The sequence below is a fragment of the Hydra vulgaris genome, chromosome 03, assembly GCF_038396675.1.
Source record: "Hydra vulgaris chromosome 03, alternate assembly HydraT2T_AEP".
NCBI lineage: Eukaryota > Metazoa > Cnidaria > Hydrozoa > Anthoathecata > Hydridae > Hydra > Hydra vulgaris.
Genome location: NC_088922.1, coordinates 68,323,060 through 68,330,765, shown reverse-complemented (window position 1 = coordinate 68,330,765; position 7,706 = coordinate 68,323,060). Strand labels below are relative to the sequence as shown.

General features: G+C 30.2%; 1 long non-coding RNA gene across 1 annotated transcript; it reads left to right on the top strand.

Moving 5' to 3' along the window:
* The first annotated feature begins 298 nt into the window (after positions 1-298).
* On the top strand, positions 299-1,818 carry LOC136077817 (uncharacterized). Its single transcript, XR_010637306.1, has 4 exons — positions 299-368; positions 478-507; positions 600-668; positions 1,187-1,818. It is a non-coding gene; the product is annotated as an uncharacterized LOC136077817 (long non-coding RNA).
* Positions 1,819-7,706: the final 5,888 nt, after the last annotated feature.

The window sequence follows — 7,706 nt, the reverse complement described above, 5'->3', positions numbered from 1 at the left end:
GTTATTTCAGGGCGTGCGGCCAATACTGAGAAAGAAGAAAGACAATTTAATTTTATTAAAAATATGTCTAATTCCACATCAAACCGACACTCTGATAACATAATTTCTAATGCAATCATAAGAATTCAAGTATCTGAGGAATTAAAAAACAAAAGCCCAAAAAGTCAAATTGAATCATCAATTTCCAAACTTTACAAAAACAGTTATATTCAAAACAGCGGCAATACTATCTTACCATTTTCAATGATCATGTCTCATCCAGATGATTACGAGTCACTGTTGAAAAAAATGGCAGATTACTTTTTTTTAGAGAAACAAGCCTCCCTCTTGGGTATTGTATTATGTAGAAGTTTACCAATTGAGTTTAGGTTGTGTATCTATTAAAATTTGCTAAATTGCTCAAAGACATTAAATTATAATTAATGTACTTTTGTAAAAAATATGTAATATTACTTACTTTTTCTTTGATTGTTATAGTTAATCGAAAAGATAATAAAGACGTTCAAGGTAAGTATAATACAATTTTGATTGACTTTAACAGTTTAGGGGCAATTATAGATAAGGTCAGAGCTTAATTTATTTTTACCTGAATTATTCAGGTGACAAAGAACCATGCCCGTCCTCCTCCTCCTATCAAACAATTCAACAACTTACTGAAGTCGGCAAAGGTAAACCTATCAGTTTTTTGTGTTGAAGTCACATGGAATTTAATGTTCTGACTATAAATCAAAGTACTGTATCAGGCTGGCCACAGCTCCTCTAAAGTCCTCTTTTTTCAAAAATCTCCTTTATAGTCCTTTATTATCCTATAAAAATTTGAAATTCTCCTCTTAAACCCTCCTTTTTTTTCAGATTGACAATCTTTTTTTCACTTAATAAATTGAATCAGTAGTTCAACTTCAAATTATTTTTTTATTCATTCATTCTTTCTGAAATTATTATTTTCCTGAAAGTATTGACTCTTTATCTAAAAAATAGATAAATTTTCAAAACCTGTTAAATTTAGAAAAGGTTGTAGTGTAGACTTTTTATGATGGATCATCTGCTATCCTCTATTTTCATTTAAAATTTTAATTTTTGCAAAATAAATCCACTATATTTGATGCTTTAACATTAACAACTTTGATAAGGTCTGACGCTGATAGATCTAATAGCATAGAATGATGTCATACTTTCTTTATTTTAGAATTGTCTTGGAATGATTTTATGGTGTGGCGCCGCAGCCACTCCGGTCCGAAGCTAGGCGGGCCTATCAGTTTTGGAAATCGAACGGTGGCAAAGATCTCCCTGGCTTTGCCCGGGGTAAAAGAAAACATTACCAAAATAAAAAAAAAGGGGACAAATCTATAATCAATAATTTCTATTGATACAGCCAATAAATTAGTTTTTTGTTTGTTTTGCTTGTTTGAAACTAGGCTTATAAACGTTTGAAACGTAAACAAACTGTATCGTATGTAATACAGTTGTCGTCTGCTGGGTCTAGGAATTCAGATTTGTGCAATAACATCAGGTAAATTTGGGTTAAATTATATAGAAATTAGAGATAAATCAGAGAAAATGTACCAAACTCACATGCCTAAACATAATGTAAAAATAACTTCAAGATATTTTTTTTATGACGTATCGATACATGTAAATGTAGTTTATAGTATGTTTGCATGTAGTTTATATTAGCAAATACTTATACATTTGTAATTGAAAGCCTTTTTCTAAAAGAGTTAAAAAAAGTCGATTTAATCTGAAGCTAAACTTTAGTAACTTGAGTGCGATAGAATTTTAGAGAAATCCATCTTATATATTAGCAGGCAGTTTTTGTCAAAATTTGGTTGTAATACATTGTTTAGAATATATTAACCGTTAAATGCCTAGATAAATTATTATTGAGATATAATAAATAAAACACGGTATAATCCATATATAAGAGTTCAACGGGATTCAAAAGTTTAAATCTATTTTATTTTTTTCATCTGTATTTTATAAATGATACAATGACAAAAGTCTCTAAAATATCTCTAAAGTATCTGCGTTGTCAACAAGCCCTATCCCTGTTTGCACCCATGAAGGTGTTAGAATTTTTGACAGCGGCATGTCGACTAACAACTTTTTTTTAGGGTCTCATTTAAAAACTCTTTGATTATATGCTATAAATAAAAGATAAAGAGCCCCTTGATTTATAAAATAAATTAAAAACAGGTATACTTTTTAGTTTTCAAAATATGGCGTAATATTACCCTAGGTGGTGTTTCTTTAAGCAATGAATACTTGTGCTGTTTTGTTTCATTTGTTACAAATTACTTAGGTAAATACCTCCACAATCTTAAAATAAATACACACTTAAAGTGCATTTTACATTTACTTAAAGAAATACTTCTATATTGTTAAACTAATAGACCTTATGCCAGATAACGAAGGCAGTGCATTTTAAAATATGGAGTTTGACAAGACAGGCATTGTTGGTTGGAGCAATTCCTTTGAGTTTACAGATTTGAAAAAAGCCAACCTATTAGCTATAAAAACCTAACCAAATTAGTTATTAAAAGGTAACCAAAACTACTTTAAGCCAAACTTTGTTTAGTATCAAAAGAAAACGTAATATGTATTATAGTAATATAGTGCGATGTAGATTGTATTTTAGCTTCAATAGCAATGGGATGGAAAATAGATTTGAGTAGATTAGATGTGGAATCTAGTTCTAGGTATTTTCAAATGCTCAAGAGAAATGCTCAGTGAAAAAAGAGTATTTTTAATCAAGAAAAGTTGGAAAAATAAAACTACGAAAACTGTAAAAATTAAAGATCGGGTGTGTCCATGATCGAATATCTCAAGGTGATCAGATTGGCATTACTAAAAAAATCAAATAATCTGAGATAAAAGAATCAAAAAAAAAACTTGTACTCCTGCCTGCATGGAAATATCGGTAGAGTTGATTTCAGTAGAATCTAGAAAACACTTAATAGACCTTTTCACAGTTCCGATATAAAATTTGGAACTGTGAAATAGAAGTAAAAACGTAAACAGACACTATTTTAACAGCGATATCTTTGAGATTTAAAAAGCAAAACTAAGATTTATAAAGCAATATTATTGAACCAGTACCAATAAAATTATATTTTATGTTTATTCAAGAAGATAATTTATTTTTTAAATAAAAATATACTATTATTTTACTAAGTCGAAAAAAAAGATCAACGACTTAAGCTTAATTTTGAATGTGGGCTGAGATGTCTTTAAAAAATATATTTTCGCGAGAAAGAAAAGCGACAATGACTTTGTTGGTATTTCGTATAAAATGTGCAAAATAATTTTTTTACTTTAATTTAATTTCAAAATATGTTTTTCAAGAATATTCGTTTTAGTTTGAAAAAAGGAATTTTAAAAGAATGACCAAGCTTGATAAATATCTCTTATTTGATAAACAAAATGTGACAAATGACATAATAAACAGAACTAAAAAAAATAAAATATCATATTTAACCACTGACTTGTTTATGTACATTACATACTCCATTACATAGCTCCATTACATATCTCCATTGCATAGATATATTAGCTAATATATCTATGACATAGATATAATAATTAATATATCTATGTAATATATGTAATTCTACATATATTGTAGTCATATATGTAATTCTGCATATATTGTTTTTAAAAGTCGTATTATTATAATACGACTATAACTTTTTACACTTAATATATAATTTTTTAGACTTAATATAATTTTTTACAAGAAGCAATAATAAGAGTTATGTTATTTATACATTTAAAGCTTGTAAATGATTATTTGTGTCAAAGATTGGATATTAGTTATAAAAATATTCCATTAGTAGTTTCGACGTTTAAAAGGTTTATTTTTTGTTTATCTTTTGAACTTTCATGATTATCTATTAAAATTAAACAGTTTTTAATACGAAATTTTACTTTATCTAATGTAAATTTTTTCACCACAGTAAATGCAATGAAAAAAATTTCAATGAATCAAATTTATTAATTCAAGTAAAACATGGTTTGTAGCAAGTAGTTATTAACAAAAATATCGCGCCTGAACCCTAACTCTAACCCTCATAGTAAATTTAGACCTTTTGTTAAATACTATGTTACGTTAAAAAAGCTAACAGTGTAGTTATTGTCAAGTACGTTGGTACTGTTGCGATCAAAAAATGTCTTAAATACAAAAATTTTAATTACATAGATAGCTATTAAGACTGCGAATTAGTGGTTGCTAAGCATACCTATACCGTTGTTAGGGTATTTTTTCATTAAAATTTTCGCAAAATAAAGCACCTTTTAGTACTTTTTTAGGCTTTTTGTTACCTGAGCACATGGAATTTATTTCAAATATTGGAAGATGCATGTTTAAGGAAACCAAAATACATTTATTTTTCATGGGAGACCAAAAAACCAGTTGTAATGGGTATAAGTAAATAACCGATAACGGTTATTTACTTATACCCATTACAAGCGGGGATCTAACCCGCAACACTTGGGTTACGAGTTCAATGCTCTAACTAGTGAGCCACGGCTGTCTTAAACAATCTATAACTACTCATAACAGGGTTTCTGCTAATATTTAAGATGGATTTCCCCTAATACTATATCCGACTAAATTTGGTAAACATTCGAAAACAGATAAAATCGATTTATTCCTTTTAGAAAAATGCTTTCAATTGCAAATATATAAATACAACCTACTCAAAGTATCGATAGGTCATAAAAAACCTGTTAAATTAATTTTTACATTTTTTTTCAAGATTAATTTTTCATCAAGGTTTGTTTTTGTTTCAAACGTAAACAGCCCTTGTTTCCAAAAAGCCCAAAACAAACACAAAACTAATTTATTGAGAATTTATATTATAATTAATAATTTTTTTAAAGACTTTCTTCATCCCCAAGCAAAACCGCTTGCCCAACGTGTTAACACTTAGTCAACGTGTTAACACTCTTAAATTCGCCTAAAAAAAAATGCTTTTTATGCTAACTTTCCAATGGATTTCATATATGGTTTCCAAGAAAGATCATAAGTAAGAGTTAATCCTAGAAGACTAAGGGTAGATGACTCATCAATTGCATTACCGTTCATAAATATAGAAAGATCTAGATTAGTGCAATAACAATTAGCTGAAAAATATTGAACTTTATCTGAGTTAAATAATACCAGCCGCTGAGTGAAGGTCAAATTCCCCCTCTAAGCAATCAGAGAGTGTTGGCTTCTTATCAAGATATAAACAAATGGTAGTAGCATCAGCAAATAATGCCAGATTAGATGTGAGAAGTTCAGGGGATCAATAATGTAAATTAGAAAAAGTATAGGGCCAAAATGATAGAACCTTGAGGAAACCCTGAAGTTACAGGAAATAAAGAAGAGTGCTGTCCGTCGAGGACAACTTTGATACTATGATTGGTAAGGAAAGCTTCAATAATCTTAAAAACATTACCTGATAAACGGTCAAACAAGAGCTTATGGAAAAGACCAGCATGCAAAACCTTATCACAGGCTTTAGAAATGTCGAGAGTGATAGCCCTAACCTTCCTACATCATTTAATGCACGATAAAACCTATTGGTTATTACTGTTAACAAATCAGCAGTAGAACGAGAAGATCAAAATTCATATCAGAAAGTTATTAGATTCAATTTGAGAGATTAAGTGTTTGTTAATTAAAGACCTAAAAACCTAGCTTTTGATAGTAAGAAGACTAATGGGATGGTAGTTAGACAAATCATATCGTTCTCCAGAATTTTTGAAAATAGGTACAACAAACGATGCTTCACAGCAGGCAGGAAAACAAGTTTCTGATAAGCATTTGTTGAATAGTTTTGAAAGTATAGACGATAGCTCCGGAGAACACTTCTGCAAGACTAAAATAGGTATGTTGTCCATACCACAAACTGTAGAAGAGTTTAAGCAGGAAATCACTTTAGATACAGAAGCTGGGGTGATTGCAATGGATCAAACTGCCCTTCGGCTATATCAGGTAGAATGTGATTAGTGGAATCAAGAGATGAGATTGTTAAAAAGTTCTTAACAAACAATTCAGCTTTGTCTTAGATGAGGTCACAAAGTCTGAACCATGCAAGCGGAGGCGGGTTTTTTTTAAAAACATATTTACTTCCAACAAGGCTGCAAGCAACTATTAAAGTTGGAAGTTACTGGAAGGAAAAAGATGAATAGCAAGATAACGATTTAAAAAACTACAAATTATATGAATCAGAAAAACACGAGGAAGGGATTGAATTCCAAAGAATTGATACTCGAGGAAAAAAACTAGATGAATAAGAATTTTTTTAGCACTTAGGAACAGCCACAGTGAAAGGATGAGACTTAATTGAATGACGAGTAACATAAGAATAAATTTTAGTAGATGGCACAAGAGACGCTAGCTCTTTAGAGCAGCGCCCATTGTAGTATTTGTAGAAGAGAGTAAGTAAAGCAACATCACGACGATGTGACAATGGCCGAAGGTTGGCTGCAAGAGCAGGTCCAACTATGTTTACAATGCGTTTTTGAACCTTGTCCAAAATGGAAAGAGCATCGTTGAAAGATCCGCCCCAGATATCGCAACAATATTCCATACAAGGACGGATTAGAGATTTATAGAGATAAAGAATAGAATCAGGAGTAAGAAAGTGGCGAGCACAATAAAGAGAAGCAACCTTAGCAGATGCTAATTTTGCAATCAATTTGATATATGGTTTCCAAGAAAGATCAAAAGTAAGAGTTAAACCTAGAAGACGAAGAGTTGATGACTCATCGAGTACATAACTATTCATAAATATAGGAAAATCTAGATTATAGCGATAACGATTAGCTGAAAAGTATTGAGTTATTTGCCTGATACACTGTAAGACAAAAGCTTATGTAGAAGACCAGAATGCCAAACTTTATCAAAGGCTTTAAAAATATCAAGAGCGATGGCCATAGCCTCTCCACATCTATCTAATGCAGGGTATTAGAGCTATATAAGGTATTAGTTATATCAGGTAGAATGTGATTAGTAGAATCAAGAGTCAACAATAAGGGCAAATCTGTTATTCCACCTCTCTTGCATGGTTCAGATTTTGTTACATTGCCTAAAGACAAAACTGAATTGTTTGCTAAGAACTTTTCATCAATCTTGTCTTTTGATTTGACTAGTCACGTACTACCAGCCGACAAACAAGTTGATCCATTGTTTTACATTCTTATCACTTCAGCTTATGTATCTAAAGTGATTTCCTGCTTAGACACTTCTACAGCATGTGGTCCGGACAATATACCTGTTAATATTTCTTGCTGACATTCAAAAATACTGGATAAGTATTCAATGAAGGGTATTCCTGATTAGAGATAATTTTTATTCTCAAAATATACCTTTTGATTTATTTCATTAAAATAATCCAAATTGAAATATAAAACTGCAACCATAATTGTGTATGCTTTAATTTTTAGTATAAATCAGTGCAACTGAAAACTTGCTCTATTTAGCTCTACTATTAACATATACATGACATTACTTTTTAACTAGTAAGGCAATATGCTAACTGTTTAAATAAAAGTTATTGTTTGATGATTATAAACAATTATTTATCTTATAATCAAATAAAAAAAGTAAATTCAGTAATAAATGAAACTTTAAAAGCAATTCAAACCTTTAGTGTTTTTTTCCATAACTTTTTTTCTTCTAAGCTACAATAATGCACTGAGTTCAAAATTTCATGTTCTTT